Below are 20,600 nucleotides of genomic sequence, written 5' to 3'. Positions count from 1 at the left end.
TTTTGTAATTTTATTTAGAGACAGGATCTCACTGAGTTGCTTAGCAACTCACTTTTGCTGAGGCTGGCTTTGAACTTGCAATCCTCCTGTCTCAGCCCCCTGAGCTGCTGGGATTAGAGGCATGCGCCATTGCACCCAGCAGTTAGTGATTTTGAACCCATAGTTCCAGGGCGTGTGGTTCTGAGTCCAAGCCCTTGACTTGGGAGAAGCAGCAGCAGAACAGCCACCTGGGAAGGCTGGAGTGTGGGCGGCCAGCACAGACTGCAGCCAGGCAGTCGGCCATGCCAGCGCAGGCCTGAGGTGCGGGGAGCCAGACCAGGCAAACCAGGGTGCACACTGAACTTTGGCAGCCTGGCAGAACTGGCTGGGGTGCCCACTTCACACCACCCTGCAGCCCTGAACCCCAGAGCATCCATGATCCTCCAGTCTCAACCTCCTGCTTCCCAACAAGTGGTAGGAAAAAGGAAGTGGAGCGGATCTGAATGGATATTGCAGAACCAACAGAATTGGTTCTTTTCTAAACCCCAATTAGCATAAATTTGAACCAATTGACTCAAGTCCTATATGAACCCCTAGACTAGCACACTCAAGCAGCACCCCATCAGGTCCCCTCTCGCCCTCTGAGAGCTTCCCACATGAATAAATTCTGCGCTTTTGTACTCAGTCTGCCTTGTCTATGGATTTCAGTCTTTGGAATTTGCAAGACAAGAACCTAGAAAGAAGCTGGAGGTGAGCTTTTGGGGTCAGCTGCAACACTGGAGGGCATAGCCTGCCATTAAAAACAGCCACACTCCACACAATGGTAGTGGAGAATTGGGCTTTGCTGGCTGTGACCCTCAGAGCTGACTCTGGCAGGCAGCCCCTGCCTTGATTAGCTGCTAACTCTACAATAGGCGTTTTGGGTGGCAGAGGCCTGTAGCTTAAGCAGATCTCACCTGCTGACAGAAGCAAAGAAATTCCAGTTTCAGTGCCACTGGGAGTGAGTTCAGAATTCTCCTGGAAGTCATTCTTGGATGTTCATGTTAGAAGCCACTATTCTGGCTGGGTGGGGTGGCATACACACACCTGTAATCCCAGCGGCTTGGGAGGCTGAGGCAGAAGGATTGTGAGTTCAAAACTAACCTCAGCAAAAGCGAGGCGCCAAACAACTCAGTGAGACCCTGTCTTTAAATAAAATACAAAATAGGGCTGGAGATGTGGCTCAGTGGTCGAGTGCCCCTGAGTTCAATCTCTGGTACCCTCTTGTCTCCCAAAAAAAAAGCGAAGCCACTATTCTGGACCTCTCAATATTTAAAAAAAAAATATTGCTGTGTTGGGGATTGAACACATGGTTTCGTGAATGCCAGGCAAGTGCTCTACCACTGAGCTATCATCCCCAGCCCTTTAATTTTTTTTTTTTTAACTTTGAGACAGGATCTCATTAAGTTGCCCAGGCTATCCTTAAACTTGTGTTCCTTCTACCTCAGCCTCCTGAGTATCTGAGATTATAGGGGCCTGACCCTTTCCAACAATTTAAAAAGTATCAAATTCTCTATAATCTCTTCTTAGTTAAAATGCTCAGAGGGGTTTTCTACACTAAACCCTGACAAGTACCCACAGGTACCTGTGCAAACCAGGCATGCCTTTCTCCTGCATACCCGTGCATGGCCCAGCACCTATCACAGTTCTCCCTCTGCCAAAGAAAGCCTTGTCCTTCACATGAGCCAAACCAGCACCATGCTGGGCTTCTGAGCAGCCCACCCACATGCCAATTATTTGCTGGTTTGTGCTTCCATTTACCTTTGCCCCTCCCCTGTTCTGTCCTTTGTCCTGCACATGACATTTGCCAGACTGCCTGCTCCACTGGTTTCCTGTTGGGTTCAACCAAGGCAAAGCACTGGGGGGAGACTGGAAGGAGGGAGGAGGGAGTAGGCAGCCCCCTAAACAGCTCCACCTCCTAGCTAGGACCTGCCCCAGACAGGGATCTGGGCTGCAGCCCAGATCTTGGGCTCAGGTAAGCACCACCCCCTCTCTCTGACTAGCTCTTGGGATAGAAGCAGCGTCCTGCAGGTGTCCACCTTCAGGTGACCTCCTTGTTTTTTTTTTTTTTTTTTTTCTGCTTTCAGCTCTTCCAATGCTCCCATGACCAGGCTCTCAAACTCAGTGCCCTCTCTCCTGGGCCACCTGGTGTGAGGGGTTTCCCTGACTGAGCTGTTCCTCCTACATCCAACAGCAGGGCTGAGGCCTTGAGCTTCCCACCTCCTGGCCACCATCTGTCCCCACTGAAGCCTGCCTGGCCTGCCTGTCCGGGTTCAGCCTGCAGAAACATCTGGGCAGAATCCTTTGGGGTCCCCCTCCCCAGCTGGGGAGTGGGGGTGGGGAGGAGCCAGGGTGAATGGCAGCTTTCGCCAACACCTCACTCTTCTCTTCTCGACATGTTTACTCACAGGCTGTCTGGAAAGTGAGAATCCTCCCTAATGGATGTTTCACCCAATTAAATAATTAACTCAGAGTGTTGCTAAGCATCCTCAACTAAGTCTCCCAGTCCGGGAAGTTCCCTCCTGCCAGGCTCTGGCTGCTGCCAGCCAGGGCCAGGCCAATACTGGGAGGCTGCTGGGAGCAGCCCCGGGTGGGAAGAAGGCTTCCTTGGGTTTCTGCTCAGGATGAGGGCGATCACTGCACTGGAAAAAGAAGGAGGGGAGGGGTGTTTAGACAATGGCTGCTGAGGAGAGGCTGAGAGTCACAGGAGAGGGCAGCAGAACCTTCTGGAGCCTTCTATTTAGTCCTTCAAGTTTTACCCCTCATCCCATTCTTTTCATGCTCTACTGTAGAATTCCTATTTCTTTTTTTAAAAAATATTTTTTTAGTTGTCAATGTACCTTTATTTTATTTATAAGTGATGCTAAGAATCAAACCCAGTGCCTCACACATGCAAGGCAAGCGCTCTACCACTGAGCTACAGCCCCACCCTATTTCTTTAAGGCAGGAAAAGGAAGAGAAAGAGGCTTCCCCCTAATGTATGGGAAGGGAGCTAAGTGGCTCTCTTCATTGGGCAGCCAAGTAAGGAACTTACAGCAGGAAGGCTAAATGCATTTGGTTCATTCAGGCCATGGAATATCCCTCAGCCCTGGAGACAAAAGAGATACATTTACATGTGTGGAGGGGAAAAGATCACTAAGATATTTTAAAGTGGGAAAAAAATGCACTACCTGTCTGTACAGCTTAATTTAAAATAAAAATGATGTGCATGTGTACACACGTGTTTGTCTATCTCTGCAAAGAGGCCTGAAACTAGGCACCCCAAACTATTCTTGGGATGACCTCTGTGCTCTGGGAGTGGAGAGGGGAGAAGGTGTGTGTTCTTGTTTTATTCTCTATAGGCCTGAAATGCCTGGTTCTTTTAAGCTCTTTTGTTTTTTCCAGCACCAGTATTGAATACAGGGATGCTCTATCACTGAGTTACCCATTTCCAGCTCTTGTTAATTTTTTTTTTTCAGATGAGTTCTCCATATATTGCCCAGACTGGCTTCAGACTTGGAATCCTCCTGCCTCAGCCTCCTGAGTAGCTGTGATTACAGGCTATGCTACTGCACCTGGCTATAAACATTTTAATATCAATTTGATAATTAAAACAAATACATAGCATGGATGGTGGGAGGAGACCCTCATCATTATACAAAATACATATATGAAGATGTGAATTTGGTGTCAACATACCTTATATACAATCAGAGATATGATAAATTGTGGTATAAAGGTGTATTAAGAATTGTAATGCAAAAAAAATAATAATAGACTCTTGTATAATGGCATAATTTGGAGTGAACATACTTTATATACAGAGTTACAAAAAATGGTATTGTGAATGGATAATTATGATTGTAATGCATTCCACTGTTGTCATGTATGTAAAAAACCTTTAATGTCAATATCCTATTAAAATATTAATTTAGACTTTCAAAAAAAAATACATAGCAAGAAATACTGCAAAAGAGAAAGAAAGAATGGGATAGAGGAGGATGTGGGAGTTACAGTAACTTTAAGAAAATAGATTCCTAAACTTAAGTTGTTAAGATTCTTGAATCAGCTGGGCATGGTGACTCACACCTGTAATCCCAGCAACTGGGGAGGCTGAGGCAGGAGGATCACAAGTTCAAAGCCAGATTCAGCAACTTAGTGAGGCCCTAAGCATCTCAGCAAGATCATGTCTAAATAAAATATTTAAAAAGGGATGGGGATGTTGCTCAGTGGTTAAGCACCCTTGGATTCAATCCCCAGTACAAAAATAAATAAGTAAATCTTGAATCAGGCCAGGTATGGTGGTACACTCTCAGTAACTTGGGAGGCTAAGGCAGGAGGATCACAAATTCAAAACTTCAGAGCCAGCTTCGGGGGAGGGATCACAAGTTCTAAGCTAGTCTCAGCAAATTAGTGAACCCTGTCTCAAACAAAAAATTTTTTAAAAGGTCTCGGAATGTGTCTCAGTGGTTAAGTGCCCCTGAGTTCAATTCCCAGTTATGTATAAACAAACAAACAAACAATACAGTTTGTGGGCTGGGGATGTAGCTCCTTGGTAGCTCAGAGGGAGAGCATTTGCCTAGTATGCTGATGCTCTGTGTTCCATCCCCAGCATCTCTCTCTCACACACACATACACACACACACACACACACACACACACACGCTCAACTAATTGTGACCTTCTAAGTAGATTTCATGAGCACCAATGGCATCCAAACAGTAGTCTAGAAAAACTTCCCAAACTGCTAGGGCTCCAGGTCTCCTGGAGAAGGTTGGACATCAAGCCCCCTGGGACCCATGGCCTCAGTAGAACTCTTTTGTCTTCAGTTTCAAGTCCCTGAAGGCACAGAGTAATGTCCTTTACGACATGACCGCTGGGTGGCAGCTCTGGCTGCATTTCCCATCAATGCAGACTCGGCCCAAAGGTTTACCTTTCCAACCACTTAGGAATCAAAACGGAACCGCTGCTTACCTACCCCCACCTCAGGGGCCTCCTAAACTGAGAGGCATTACAGGCAGCCCCCTAATAGAAAAAAAAAAAAAAAAAGAGGAAGAACCCATCGCACTCCTTAAGAGGGGTCCGGACCTCCTCCCCCAACAGTCAGGAACTGCAAGCAAATCCTAGCCAAGCTCAAAACTCCAATCCTCACCAGCTGTGTGGTCTTGGGCAAGTTCCTTAACTTCTATTTCCTATTTTATTTCTGTAATTTTTTTTTTAAAAAAACAGGGATTGAACCCAGGGGCATTCAACCACTGAGCCACATCCCCAGCTCCCTTTAGTTTCTATTTTGAGGCACAGTCTCACTAAATTGTTGAGGCTGGCCCCCAACCTGTGATTCTCCTGTCTCAGCCTCCGGAGTTGCTGGGATTACAGACGTGCGCCACCACGCCCAGCCTCTGTCAAGGAGTTGTAAAGGTAAAATGGGTTAATAAATCCAGAGTCCAAGAAAAGAGCCGGCGGTTGGTACTCACAAGCTGTTATTACACTGATTTCCCTCCAGATTCCTCCCACTGTGGAGGTTGGGTGGGCGGCGGGAAGTGCTTTGCAGGTCGATTAACTGCAGAAACGCCTAGAAGTCCGGGGAGCGCATTTTCCACCCTCCCCCCTACCTGGAGGTGGAGTGTGGCGGCACCGATGGGGCCGATAAGCCACGACTCCAGGTCCAGGGTGAGCTCGCCCGGCAGCCTGGTCTCTGCCTAGGCATGACCCCACGCCTGCCGTACCCCTGGGCACCCCACTCAACCAGGCCTATCTCAGCCCTCACTGGCCCCCCAGGCCAGGCCCACCTCCCTCTGTCCCCTCGGGCCGAGTGGAACACTCACTCTGTAGACCCAGGAGAACAACCTAACCGCCGCTGGGGAGGTGAGGGCGGCCCCTGCCACTTCCCCTTGCTCTTGTCCACCAAGGACACCTCCTCTTCTGTTTCTAAGCAGCTTCCAGGTGTTGGTGCTGGTTGCAAGGCCACACCTCTCCCCAGGGGCCCTCAGCCTCCCTCGTCCCACCGAAAAGCATCTTAACGCACTCTCCAAAACGCTTTCCTAATTCTTTCTCCTCACACACCCAGAACCAGCCTGTTCCCAACATCTGGGCCCCCAGGCCAGCACCTTCTACTTTCGCATCTCCTCAATATTAGGGCATGATATTTTCTATTAGAAACCTGAAAGTAGCTTTCAGAAATATTAAAAGGCCACTCCTGCAAAAGCGCCCCCATTTCTTTTGGAATTGCCATGATTGACACACAAGAGTGGGAATGGAAATATTGAGAAGCAGCCCTGACATTTGAAAGTGAATACAGTCCTCCATTGTAGTGGCACAACCTGTATTCTCAGCGACTGGTAGAATGACCTCCAGTTCTTGTCCAACCTCAGCAATTTAGCAAGACCCCATCTTAAAAAATAAAAAAGGTCAGAGGAGTAGCTGAGTGGAAGAGCGCCCCTGGGTTCAACTCCCAATATAAAATAAAAAATGAATACCACAAAATTAACTCTTTTTGTGGTAAACAGTTTTATGAGTTTTGTTTTGTTCTTTTAGTGTACTGGAAATTGAACCCAGGGGTGCTCTTCCACTATGCTACATCCTCAGTCCTTTTACTTATTTATTTTTGAGATACAGTCTTGCTAATTTGCTGAGGCTGAGGCTCCACTTGAGATTCTTCTGACTCAGCCCCCCTAGTCCCTAGGATTACAGGCCTGCATCACCAAGCCCAGATAGTTTTTTTTTTTTTAGAGTTTTTGACAAATGCAAAGAACCTTATAACCACCATTTAATTCAAGATCTAGGCTGAGCATGGTAATGCACACCTGCAATTCCAGCTATTCTGGAGGATGAGGCAGGAGGATAGAAGTTCCAAGCCAGCCTGAGCAACTTAGTCAGATACTGTTGCAAAATAAAATACAAAAAGGGCTGGGTTGCAGCTCAGTGGTAGAGTTCCCCAGTATTACAAAATACAATAAATGGGGCTGGGGATGTGGCTCAAGTGGTAGCGTGCTCGACTAGCATGTGTGAGGCACTGGGTTTGATTCTCAGCACCACGTAAAAAAAAACAAAAACCCTAAAAATAAAAAAATACAATAAGTGTTAAAAAAATAAAGATGCAGAACAGTTCCATCACCCCCTATTTCCTTCTACAGTCTCATCCCTCAACTTCTTTTCCACCCCAATCCCTGGCAACACTCAGCTGTTCTGCCCATGATGTCACCTAATGGAATGCTACCAGGAGCAGCCTTTTGAGTCTGGCTTCTTTCACTCCACAACACATATTTGAGACCATTCAAGTTGTTGTATGTATTGATAGTTTCTTCCTTTTTATTGCTGAGTAGTGTTCCATTGTATGATCGTACCACAGTTGTTTACCCATTATGGCTGACATTTGTTTGGATCATTTCCAGTTCTGGGCTACTATAAATAAAGCAGCTACATGTACATTGGTGTACAGACTTTTTGTCAGAACAAAAGTTTTCATTTGTCTTGGCCAAATACCAGAGAGTGAGTTTGTTAGGTCATATAGTAAGTTAGAAAAAGAAACTTTCAGTTCCTAAGTGTGATGATTGGGTGTTCATGCTGTTGTGTGAGATGTGCCTCCCTCTGAACCTTGTTATGATGCCAACATGTTACCTATCTGACGTGGGGGAAAAAAAGGAAATTAAGAAAATGAGCAAATATCTTTCTCGGTCTTCTAGCTCCCCAGGTAATTTCATTATCCTTTACTTTAATATTTTTTAAAAGATGGTATGCATGGAGAGGCAGGCACATTTTTTTTTTAACTGATCAACTTCTTGCTCATTCTGTGTGACAAAACCCTGAACTTGATTCACCATTTGGCTGCCTTCCCTGGCTCTGTTTAAGGAGCTATCCTTGGGGGTCCTTGTGCCCCCTACTCCATGTTCATATCTATACTGTTCCCCTTACCCCCTACTCTCTCCTCTCACTAATCAGTTACCCTTCCCAGACTGTTTCTCATAACCAACACCCTGGGGCTGGACTCCCCTCAACAATAAAGGTTAACTTTTACTGAGCATTCACTATAGGGCCAGGCACTGCAAGAATGACCAAACATAAACCTCACATAACCTTACAAGAAAGATTCTGTCAACATTTGATAGTTAACATTCAGTAACACAGCTAATCAGCGGTGGATTTAGGATTTGGCCCCAAGCAGTTCAGAGCCTGAGCATGTGACCAGGTCACTGCACCTTCTTACCCACTGAGATGGTCTTATAATGGGTTGTCTGGCCTCCAGACCTTATGCAATCCAAACTCCGCTTGACTCATAGATTGATTTTCCCCAAGCAAGTCTCTAATTATGTCAAAACTCCGATCAGAAGTTTTCTGTGCTCCCCAAATAATGTCCTGTTGCTGACTTGCCTTCAGCGGCCTTCATACACTGAGCCCAACCTTCCCACCAGCCTCACCTGTTCCCCTGGGGTGCCCTCCTCAATTTCATGTCTTCCTCTGGGCTTATGCATTACTCTCCTAGAGTGTTGTCACTCCATACTTCAGCCAGCTTCAGTGAAGTGCCACTTCATGTTTTAGCTAAAGCCCTCTCCTCCATGTCACCAAGAAAATTGTTGCCATAAAAGGAATTCCCTTGCCAAGTGTGGTGGCACACCCTCTAATCAGGTACCTGAGAGACAGAGATAGGAGGATGGGAAATTTTGAGGCCAGCATGGGAAATTTATCAAGACTTTGTCTCAAAATAAAAAAATAAAAATAAAAATAAAAAGGACTGTGGATGTAGCTCAGTGGTAGAGCACTCCAGAGTTCAATCTCCAGTAAAACACACACACACACACACACACACAGACACCAAAAAAAAAAAAAAAGGAAAAGAAAAAAAAAAAAAAAAAAACCAAAACAGCTAGTAAGTTGGTGCATGTCTGCAATCCCAGCAATTCAGGAAGCTGAGGCAGGAGGATCCCAAGTTCAAAGCCACCCTCAGCAACTTAGCAAGACCCTGTCTCAAAATAAAAAAGGGTTGGGGATGAGGCTCAGTGATTAAGCAGGTGGCACTCGATTTCACCCACTGGGTTCAATCACTGTGTAAAATAAATAAATCCTTTAATTTTAACCTCAAAACTTTATCCCTCTTCCTTAACAAGAATCCTGTCCTCTGTGGCCCCACTTCAACCATTATTATTTTCTCATGGGTATCATTTTAGCAACTATGCTGGACTGAAACCAGTCTCAAGTTAAAATCAAACTGGATCTCATAATAATTTAATTGTAAAAACAATATTGTAGGGGCTGGGGATGTGGCTCAAGTGGTAGCCCACTCGCCTGGCATTCGTGCAGCCCGGGTTCGATCCTCAGCACCACATACAAACAAAGATGTTGTGTCCGCCGAAAATTAAAAAATAAATATTAAAAAATTCTCACTCTCTCTCTCTTAAAAAAAAAAAAACAGTATTGCACAGTCATCCAAACTGCATTTATTTATTTTTGTCTTTTGCTCACCCCACGTGTTCCCTTCGGAGGTGGAATGAGGTGAGATTCTTCTTTCTTGTCTTGGCTTTCCTACCCTAAACAAGTGTCCATTTCACAGTCTGTTTAGTGCCACATTTTACCCTGTATTTTTGTGCTTTTTCTTGGTGGTTTCACTGTTTAAAATAGCCTCCAAGTGTAGTGCTAAAGTGCTGTCTAGTGTTCCTAAGCACAAGGCTGTCATTGCCTTACAGAGAAAATGGATTTACATTGTTAAAAATTCTAAAGATAAAAATGATATAAAGTAAAATCTTCCCTCACTTCCACTTTCCAGCTTCCCAGTTCTTTCATCATTACTATGATATCTTGTGTATCTTTTCAGAGATATTTTGTTGTGGTGGTATAAAAATATCCAAGAATTCTTTGATAATCCTCCCTTCAAGAGGTGGCACTCCATTCCACACACTGAGTGTGGGCTGGATTTAGTGATTCACTCCTAACAAATGTGATCTAGCGGATGTAGTGGTGGGCAGGCTTCCCAGACCAGGACATGAAAAGCATTGCAGCTTTCTCTCTGCTTTGCTCTGGCTTGGATCACTCATTCTGGGGGATGCCAGTTGCCATGTTGCAAGGATGCTCAAGTAGCCCTCTGGAGAGAATTTCTGGTGAGGAACTGAGGCCTCCTGCTAACAGCCATGTGAGTGTTCCATCTTGGCAGTGGATCCTCCAGCCTCTGTCAAGCCTTTGATGACAGGTTGATCTTGACTGCAATCTCATAAGAGATCTTGAGCCTGAACCACCCAGCTAAGCTGCTCCCAGATTTCTAACCTGAAGAAATTGTGGGATGATACAGTCTGTTCTCATTCTTTGCAGTAGTCGTGTTCTGTATAGTTAGTTGGCTCTCACACTGAATTAGCAGATACTCAACTGCAGTTCCTAGAGGAAATATGGGGTAGGTTCCTGTGAGCCTTTGGTCAAATGATCAATATGTTTTTGTTTCAAGACACTTTAACATATATTGTTGATTCCCTAGCATTGAATTCATTGCCAATACATTATAAATCACTGCTGAATGACTTACCTAACACATAGACGGTAATGTGCCACATAGTGCCATTTCAGTTAATGATGGATTCCATGTACAATAGTATTCCCATAAAATCACATCGCCTAGGGATGTTGTAGCCATCTTAGTTTGTGTAAGTATAGTCTATGATTTTCACACAATGACAAAATCGCCTAAGGACACATTTCCTCAGAGCCTATCCCTGTCATTAAGCAACACATGACTATATTTTCTCTGCAAGGCAATGACAGCGTTCTTGTGCTTAGCAACACTAGACAGCACTTTAGTACTACTCCTGAAGGCCATTTTATTTTTGTTTTTACTTTTTTACTTATTCTTTTGTTTATTTTGGTACTGGGGATTGAACCCAGGAGCACTTTGCCACTGAGCCACATCCCCAGCCCTTTTATTTATTTTTTAAATTTTTGAAACAGGGTCTTGTTAAGTTGCTTAGGGCCTTGCTAAGTTGCTGAGGCTGGCCTTGATCTTTTCATCCTCCTTCCTCAGTCTCCCGAGCCTCTGGAATTACAGCACCACCACACCCAGCTCAGTCCACTTTTCTTAAAAGCAGTGGTCTGCCTTTTGTGTTTTATCTCTTTGGCAAGTGCACCTCCCAAACTCCTTGTAGCTAAGTCCAACAGACATTTCCCAGGTCCCTTATTCCTCAAGGACTTCACTGCTGTTTCCCCTTCCTCCTTCCTGAGCAATCTGGGCTTCCTGCCTGCCTGTGTGCTCCCAGGGCGCTCTTTGGCAGGTCTTTCTTCCCTTTGCCCCACTTCAAAGGTGATAATCTTGAAGCTTCACCCTCCTGGGTCCTGTTCTCTCTTTACTCCACACCCTCTCTCTGGAGAGCTCACTTGTCCCCTTGGCTTCAGGTATTGTTTGTATGTTGAGGGTGCCTAACAGGTCCTATCAGCTCCTGTTGTCCCTCCTGGGAGCCAGTCTGTAGAGCAGCCATCTAATGGGCTTCTTGGCTGTCTGAAGGCACTCAGCTTGTCCTACACAGGACCATCAGCTCTTGCCTCTAGCCTCTCGGATCTGTTCTTTCCATTTCATCTCCCCAGGGGATCAACTTGAGATAAATGCCTCCCTCATCCTCAGACTCCACACTATGAAGTGCATGGAGGAGCACTCTAAATATTTATTTAACAACACAGAGGTCAGCGGGGCATGCGCCTCATGGAGCACTGGTGATTGTAAGGATGGCCAGGGGCTGGGAAAAGAGGAAAATCCAACTTCCTCGCTTCTCGAAGACCACCCTGGGGACCTATTGCTGGTGGAGGCAAAGAGACCTTATTCCGTGGTGAGAATGAAGTCCTGTTCCAGTTACAATACCAGTGTAACCACCAGAAGGAATTGTAGTTCCCTAAGTCACCAGCAGAGGGCGCACTCAGTTCACCGCTGCTCCACTTATGGACGCGTGCGCGCGACCGTGTGTGTGCGCGCGCGCTTGCTGCACAAAAGCTAAGAAAGCGGAGTTGGACTCGGGAATTATAACGCAATTGGAACTGGTTGCGGTGGCACACGCCTGTAATCCCAGCTACTTCGGGGCTGAGACAAGAGGATCTCAAGTTTGAGGCCAGCCTGGGCAATTTGACTCAAAAAATAGCAAGAGCTGGGGGTGCAGCTCACCTAGTCTCAGGCCGTTTTATGATGTATGGTCCAGAGAACAGAAAAACAACACAGAAAACCAAAGGGCTGTAGGGAAAACTGGGCCCTCAGCTGGGGAAGTTCATCCATACAGTAAAAACAAGCAAGATGTGTCATTGCATTGGAACTGAAGAAAATTTTGGTATTTGAGAGTGAGATTCTCCAGAACAGTTGTAGGGTGAAAGAGCAAAAGAGGGTTTTAGAAAGTGTGTCTTTGGGAGAGTAAGAATTGAAATGTCTTCCTGATTTCTATTTGGGGCCTAGATAACATATCTTTGGGTGGGACACTGTAGGGGTGTGTGTGTGTGTGTGTTTGGCGGTGTCCAAGGGTGCTCCGCCACTGCCTAGCTATATACCCTCAACCCTTCAATTTTGAGACAGGGTCTTGCTAAATTGCCAAGGCTGGTCTTCTTCAGATCCTCCAGCCTCATGCTCCAGAGTCACTGGGATTACAGGCATGCACTGCAGTACTTAGCTCCGGAGCAATACAGAACCTGCTTTTATTAGACCTCAACTTTTATTATAATTTATTAAACTTTAGCAAGCTGGTATGGGGTGGGGGAGTCCTTTAACGTGATGATGAAAAATACCAGAAGCCAATGACATACTAAATGGTGAAATGTTGAAAGCATTCCCATAAAATTAATGACCACTATCACTTGTATTGTTCAACCAACACTAAAAGTCCTATCAGAACAAGAAAACAGAAAGTAAGTATACATTTTGGAAGAGACCAAATATTATTTCCAGTTATTAATATTGTATAACTAGAAAAGAGAGTTAACTGAAAACTCTCATAAATAACAAGAGGATTAAGTAGCCATATATACAATATCACCACATACAAATCAACAGTTCTTCTATGTACCAATAATAAATTATTTAAGCCTGGCATGGTGGCTCTAATCAAAACTGAGAAAGCAGGGTTGGACTCAGGAATTAGGAGTTATAATGTGATTGAAACTGGTTGCGGTGGCGCATGCCTGTAATCCCAGCAGCTTGGGAGGCTGAGGCAGGAGGATCATGAGTTCAAAGTCAGCTTCAGCAAAAGCGAGGTGCTAAGCAACTCAGTGAGACCCTGTCTCTAAATAAAATACAAAATAGGGCTGGGAATGTGGCTCAGTGTTCAAGTGCCCCTGAGTTCAATCCCTAGTACCCTCCTCCCAAATAAAACAAAAAACAGTGAAGGTTGGGTTGGGGATGTGGCTCAATGGTAGAATGATTGCTTAGCATGTTCAAGGCCCTGGGTTCCATCCTCAGCATCACAAACAAAACAAGACAAAAAAGGTCAAAAGATATAGTTGTTTTATTAACACTTGTTTACCTATATATTTACCAATTTCTTTACTCACCATTTCTTGTTAAATCTCTGACTTTCCTCCCAAGATCATTTTCTGTCTACCTGAAGACAGTTTTTTTAGTACAGGTTTATTGGTGCTAAACTTAGATTTTGTGTATCTAAATATGACCTTAACCCACCTTATTCTTCAAAGTTGTTTTTGTTGAATATATAATTCTAGCATGACAGTTATTTTCTCTTCATCCTTTGAGTATATTATTCTATGACGATCTGTTTACTCTTGCTGTTGAAAAATCTTTCAGTTCAATAGTTCCTTGTAGATGATATGACTTTCCTCTCTGATTGCCTTTAAAAACAAAAACTAAAAAAAGCTTTTATTGACAGGCACAGTGGTGTACACCTGTAATCACAGTGACCCGGGAAGCTGAAGCAGGAGGATCACAAGTTCAAAGACAGCCTGGGCAATTTAGGGATACCCTGTTTCAAAAAATTGGAAAGAACGGGGGTTGGAGCTCAGTGGTAGAGCTCTGTTGGGTTCAATTCCCAGTACTCCCCAGAACAACACTAACACATTTTTATTTGTATTTATTTTTATTTTTACTTTTTATTTATTTTTTTAAACATTTTTTAGTTGTAGATGAACACTATCTTTATTTATTTTTATGTGATGCTGAGGATCGAACCCAGGGCCTCACACGTGCACGGCAGGTACCCTACCACTGAGCCCCAGCCCCAGCCCTGTATTTATTTTTATTTTTTGTAGTACTAGGAACTGAACCCAGGGGCACTCTCTACCACTGAGCTACACTCCCAGCCCTTTTTTATTTTGAGACCAGGTCTCCCTAAATTAGCCAGGCTTACCCAGGCTAGCCTCAAACTTGTGATCCTCCTGCCTCAGTCTTTGGAGCTGAGTCACTAGGATTACAGGTGAGTGCCACCATGCTTGGCAACAGTAACAAATTTTATTATGGAGAAATTCAAATATACCCCAATGTAGAGGGAAGAGTATAATGAATTTCTACATTTCCAATACCTACCTTCAATTTGTTTCAGTATTTTATCAATATTTTCTGCCTCCCTTCCCCACAAGCACTTTTTTAAAAAATATTTTTATAGTAGATGGACACAATACCTTTATCTTATTTTTATGTGGTGCTGAGGATCGAACTCAGTGCCTCACACATGCTAGGCAAGCGCTCTACCAGTGAGCTACAACTCCAACCCCTCCACCCACAAGCACTTTTTGTTTTTTCTGGAGCATATTATAGAACAAATTTCAGATACATATGGATCAGGTATATCTCTTATAGATTAGGACCTTCTGCTTTAATTTAATTTTTAATTTTTATTTTTTGTGGTACTGGGGACTGAAGCCAGGGCCTCATACATGCTAGGCTAGTGCTTCTACAACTAAGCTACATCCCTAGACCTTTTCATTTTGAGACAGGGTCTTGCTAAATTGCCTAGGTTGGCCTTGAATTTTGTGATCCTCCTGTTTTAGCTTCCAGAGTTGCTGAGATTACAGACGTACATCATTGTGCTAAGTTTAATTTTAACTGACTTTCCCTCGCTCCCTCCCTCCTCCCTTCCTTCCTTCCTTTCTTCTTTGGTACTGGGAATTGAACCCAGGGGTATTTAACCACTAAGCCACATCCCAAGTCCTTTTTAATTTTATTTTGAGACAAGGTCTCACTAGTTGCTTAGGGCCTTGCTCAATAGGTGAGGCCGGCCTTGAATTTGCAATCCTCCTGCTTCAGCCTCTGGAGTCACTCAGATTACAAGGGTACACCCCTGCATCTGGCTAACTTTAATTTCTTAGTATTATCCAATTTCTCATGCATGTACAAATTCCTCTGATTGTCCCAAAAATGGTCTTTTAAAAGTTTGTTTAACTCAGCATACCAAGGCCACATGAGCAATTGGTCTTTTTTCTTGTCATCTATTACAGTCCTACTTCATCCAGTCCTACTTCAATCCCCTTTTATATTATTTGTTGATAAGAACCAGCCATTTTCCTGTAGAATTTCCCTCAACCTGAACTTGTCTGATTGCTTCCTCATGGTATTGTTCCTCTTAGTCATCTGGAACTGAATTTCCCATTTAAATTGGTAGTTCTATCTAGAGCCTTAATTAAAATTAGTTGGTTTTTTTGTTTGTTTGTTTGTTTTCATTTTTGGATTTTTATTTCATTTCTTAGCAAAAACACATGCACTTCCTGCTGTGTCAGGTCAGGAGGTGCCTTTTGTTTGGTAATTGATGAGCTTTGATGCTGACCTCATCCATTACTTAATTGGGGGTTGCAAAATGGTAGTCTCCTTCTCACTGTATCATTCCTTTTTCAATTACTAACTGGAATTTATCTACTAGAAATTTTTATTAACTGCTAGACTGAAATATGGCTGACATCCTATCATGGTGACTGGGGTGTGTGTGTGTGTATGTATGTGTGTGTATAAAATTATGGAATTTTTAATATTTTATGTGCTTCCATAGAATGCAACTATTATTATTTATGATTATTTTTGATGCTAAATTTATACCATTTTTAACCAACATTCCTTCAATGGCTTCTATGTCCTTTTAGTGTGACTCTAGTCATAGTTGACAACTTCCTAGTTTATGGCTCAGTTGGATCTCCCAGATTCATCTTCTACATTGCTGCCCCAGAACTGGCCTCAGCTGTTCATCTAGGAAGCCCTGGTTGCTTTTAGTGAGAAACTGTGTTTAGAGAGCCAAAGTGATTCTGGGGGTACTTATTGCTACTGGATTGTCATTTCTACAGAGGACAGAGCTGGAAAACATATATTATGTAGAAAGAAAGATAGGCATAGGTCTACATTATTGTTTCCAATTCTGCTTAAAGATTATAATTTCCTTAATTTTTTTATTGTACTGGGGATGAATCTGGGGGTGCTTTACCATTGAGCTACATCCCCTTTTCATTTTATTATTTTATTTTCAAATAGGATCTTGCTAATTTACTGAGGCTGGCCTCTAATTTGTGAGACTCCTGCCTCATCCTCCTTGGTAGCTGGGATTACGGATATGCACCACCACTTCGGACATACATTTATTTTTAATCACAAGGTGTCTTCACAGCTCTGTTCTTTAGGACTCTTATTGTCTTTCCAAAACTCTACAGGAGGATTTCTTTTTATTTAACACGATATTATGTTGTGTAACCTATATGTGTGGATTCATACATTTCATACAGTTCTAGAATATTCTTTCTTAATCTCATATTGCTTTTCCACATTCTTTCTATGATACGATACCCTTCTGGGATTTTAACTAGACAAACACTTGAACCCAGGGGTGCTTAACCACTGAGTTACATTTTTATTTTTCGACAGGGTCTTGCTAATTGCTTAGAGCCTAGCTAAATTGCTGAGGCTGGCTTTGAACTTGTGATCCTCCTGCCTCAGCCTCACAAACTACTGGGATTATATACTCTATAATTCTTAAACCTGGTTACATTTTTTATCCCTTTATCTCTCTTTGCTATGTTTTAAGTCATTTATTCAATTCTCATCTTAGTGGTATTCTTCAGCCGTATCTAATCAGTGGTTCAATGTACCAAGTAAAACACTTTTCAATGTGGTATTATTGATAAACAACTAGAGGAAAATTGAATTTTTTTTAACTAGGTGAATGTTTAAGTAAATTATTATATGTATATAAAGTGGATGTTATGAAGTCATCTACATGGTACCTTAAAAATAATGTACAATGTGGAGTTACATGGGTTGTATATTCATATATAAGGATAGGAAAAATGTGTCTGATTCATTCTATTGTCTTTCCTATTAGCATCCCCCTCCCTTCCCTTCATTTCACTTGTCCAATCCAATGAACTTCTAATCTTCCCCTCCTTTGTTGGCGGTTAGCATCCACATATCAGAGAGAACATTCTGACTTTGGATTTTTGAGACTGGCTTATTTCACTTAGCATGGGATTTCCCAGTTCCATTCATTTACCAGCATATGCCATAATTTCATTCTTCTTTATGGCTGGGTAATATTCCATTGTGTATATATACCACATTTTCTTTATTCACTCATCTGTTGTATGACACCTAGGTTGGTTCACCATATAAAACCACAATAATGGGATCCACTGGAACAAGTAATATGTATGTATAATATATCAAAATACACTCTACTGTTATGTATATCTGTCATGTATATTTAGAAATTTTAAAAAATTGAAAAATGAAAGAAATTAGTGTATCAGTCATTTTTCAGCTACTGTAACAAGTTTCCTCAGATTATCAACTTATAAAGAGAGAAAGTTTAAAAACTTTACAAAATTATCTTAAATAATTTCAGGTGGAAAAGTCAAGATATCAATGACATATATACTTATTTTATATATTTAAAAAATTTTAGTTATAGATGTACACAATACCTTTATTCTATTTATTTATTTTTTTTAATGCGGTGCTGAGGATCAAACCCACTGCCTCACACGTGCTAGGCAAGCACTCTATCATTGAGCCACAACCCCAGCCCCAGATATACATACTTTCATCTCAATCATATACAGTTGTCCTCGATATTGTTGGGTTCAGCATCTGCAGGTTCAACCAATGAGGGATCAAAAGTATTAGGAAAAAAAAAATTCTATCTGATTGGGACAAGCAGCACATGCCTGTAATCCCAGGCACTCAGGAAGCTGAGGAAGGAGGATTGCAAGTTTGAGGCCAGACTGGGCAATTTAGCAAGACCCTGTCTAAAAATACAAAATAAAAAGGGCTGGGGATGTAGCTCAGTGATAGAGGTAGAGCTCTTGGGTTCAATACCCAGTTCAGAAAAAAATTTTGTTTTTGCATCTGAACTAAACATGTAAAAAATTTTTTTCTTGTCATTCTCCTAACAAAACAGCATAGGATAATGTTTGTATTTTTTAACTATTTTAAATAATCTAGAGATGACTTAAACTATGCAGGAAGATATGGTGAGTTATATATAGATACTATGCCATTTTATATAAGGGACATGAGCATCCTGGAATTTGGTTATCTGGGGAGGTTCTAGTACCAATCCCAACACACACCTGAGGTTGACTATATAAAGTACACAAGAGCTTGGCACAGTGGTGCATGCCTATAATCCAGCAATTTGGGAGGCTGAAACAAGAGGATCGCAAGTTCAAATCCAGCCTCAGGAACTTTGCCAGGCAAGACCCTGTCTCCAAATAAAATATAAAAAAGGGATGGAGATGTGGCTCAGTGGTTAAATAACCTGTGTTCAGTCCCTGGTATCAATAAAATAAAATGAAATAAACAGAGAAATAAAAATGTGATACATTGGAAATAGAATAGGTAAGCAAACTAGGCAAGACGGGGACACGGGGGATAGTGAAGAATGCAGTACAGTTCTACAACTCAACACGAATGACCACAAAACTGTGAAAAAATTCTGGAAAATACACGCAGTACAATATACATAAAAGTCCAAACTAAATAAAAGGATATATTGTTTAGGAATTGGTACCAGCTAGAACCATATGATTATTCTTTTTTGTTGTTGTTGTTTTTCGCTTTGTTTGTGGCAGTGGAGATTAAACCCAAAGGTGCTGTACCACTAAACTCCATCCAGCCCTTTCTATTTTTTATTTTGAGACAGGATCTTACTAAATTGCCCAGTCTGGCCTCAAACTTGTAATCCTCCTGCCTCAGCCTCCTGAGTAGCTGGGATTAGAGGTGTATGCTATCATGCTTGGAAGTTTGAACCATCTGAAACTGTCCATTTCATATGTGGTAAAACTATCACGAAAAGCTTAGATATGTAAAAACATGCAGATGAAAAAGCCGGGCACACGCCTATAATCCCAGTGGCATGGGAGGCCGAGGCAGGAGGATCGAGAGTTTAAAAATAAAATACAAAAAAACTAAGACTGGGGATGTGGCTCAGTGGTTGAGTGCCCCTGAGTTCAATCCCTGATCCCCCAAAACAAACAAACAAACAAACAAGCAGATGTGGCTCAGTGGTAGAGCACTTGCCTAGGCATGTATGAGCTCCTGGGTTCCATACCCAGTACAAAAGAGGGGGAGGGGAAGAGGGAGAAGAAGAGAAAGGGGAGGGGAGAAAAAGAGAGGGAAGGAAGGAGAAGTGTCTGGACCTGGTGCCACAGGCCTGTTAATCCCAGTTACTTGGAAGGCTGAGGCAGGAGGATCACAAGTTTGAGGCTATCAATTTAGTGAGACCCTATCTCAAAACAAAAAATTTAAAAAAAATTTTTTTTAAAGGGCTGAGGATGTAGCTCAGTGATGGAGTGCCTTGGAGTTCCATTCCCAGTACCACAAACAAGGACCTAAGAAAAACCCCACAAAATGCAAAACACCTCCAGGAATAGAGATATAGCTCAATGGTGAAATGCTTGCTTAACAAGCACTTCACCACTGAGGCCCTGGGTTCCATCCCCAGCACCCAGCAAACAACAACAAATCCCAAAATGCCTTCATGGCATTGGGGACAAAAGGAGCTGAGATCTGGAAGGCATGGCCGAGATTTCACAAATTCTGGTTACTAGTGGGCGGCGGACCCACAGATGTTTGCTCTGTTTTTGTCTTGTATATTTTGCACATATATGAGGAATATTCTTTTGTGTTTATCAGTATTTAATAAGATGGCATGTTTAAATGAGGGAAAGGAAATATATTACAGTGATTGGCATCGCTGTGTCCAGGCATTCTGATTCAGTGTGATTTTTCCCCCTCTTCTATGTTTTTATGGGTTAAAAGTTTTGCAGTGCATTACTTTTTTTTAAAGTTAATTAATTATTTACTTTTTTAGTGGTAGATGGACACAATACCTTTTATTTATTTATTTATTTTTATGTGGTGCTGAGGATCGAACCCAGTGCCTCACACGTGCTAGGCAAGCGCTCTACCACTGAGCTACAACCCCAGCCCTGCAGTGTATTACTTTTATAATTAGGAAACAAAAATCTCCTAGCTAAGTTGGAAAGTTAGCAAAACAATTAGTGTTTTCAGAAATGAATCTTGTAGAACACAAGAAAATTTAGGTGAAATGTTTTAGTAGTGTTCATGTATAAGAAAGTAACAACATGCAGTGGGTTTTTTTTTTTTTTCCTTCTTTTTTTGAGGAGGGTACTGGGGATTGAACTCAGGGGCACTCGACCACTGAGCCACATCCCCA

General features: G+C 42.7%; 1 protein-coding gene and 1 non-coding gene across 2 annotated transcripts in view; one reads left to right on the top strand and one right to left on the bottom strand.

Moving 5' to 3' along the window:
• Window positions 1-20,600, bottom strand: part of Noto (notochord homeobox) — a 73,822-nt gene that overhangs the window by 33,383 nt on the left and 19,839 nt on the right. The gene's annotated exons all lie outside the window — the stretch shown is intronic.
• On the top strand, window positions 7,523-7,624 carry LOC114092083 (small nucleolar RNA U13). Its single transcript, XR_003582620.1, has one exon. It is a non-coding gene; the product is annotated as a small nucleolar RNA U13 (small nucleolar RNA).

This window comes from Marmota flaviventris, chromosome 14, assembly GCF_047511675.1.
Source record: "Marmota flaviventris isolate mMarFla1 chromosome 14, mMarFla1.hap1, whole genome shotgun sequence".
NCBI classification, from domain to species: domain Eukaryota; kingdom Metazoa; phylum Chordata; class Mammalia; order Rodentia; family Sciuridae; genus Marmota; species Marmota flaviventris.
This window is presented reverse-complemented; position numbering and strand designations above follow the sequence as displayed.